The sequence below is a fragment of the Aptenodytes forsteri genome, unplaced genomic scaffold (genome assembly GCF_000699145.1).
Source record: "Aptenodytes forsteri isolate BGI_AS27 unplaced genomic scaffold, ASM69914v1 Scaffold419, whole genome shotgun sequence".
Taxonomy (NCBI): Eukaryota; Metazoa; Chordata; class Aves; order Sphenisciformes; family Spheniscidae; genus Aptenodytes; species Aptenodytes forsteri.
In genome coordinates, this window is record NW_008795256.1 from 88,924 (window position 1) to 89,180 (window position 257).

Here is a 257-nt window from a genome sequence, read left to right on the forward strand (position 1 = left end):
GCCCCGCTTCCCAGCTGCTCCCAACTCGGCCAAAGGTCCCCGGGATCAACCGCGGCACCCGGAGCACCGCGGGCGGGGGGCAACGGGGAGCAGCGAGCACCCCTCGGGGATGGGACGGGGAGGGGATAGGATGGGATGGAGACGGGGACAGGGATGGGGATGAGGACGGGGACGTCCCCCGAAAGGGACGCGGAGCAGCCGGCATTGGAGCATCCCATGGGTTTCGGCACGGCTCCATCCTTCCCAATCCCGCGAAT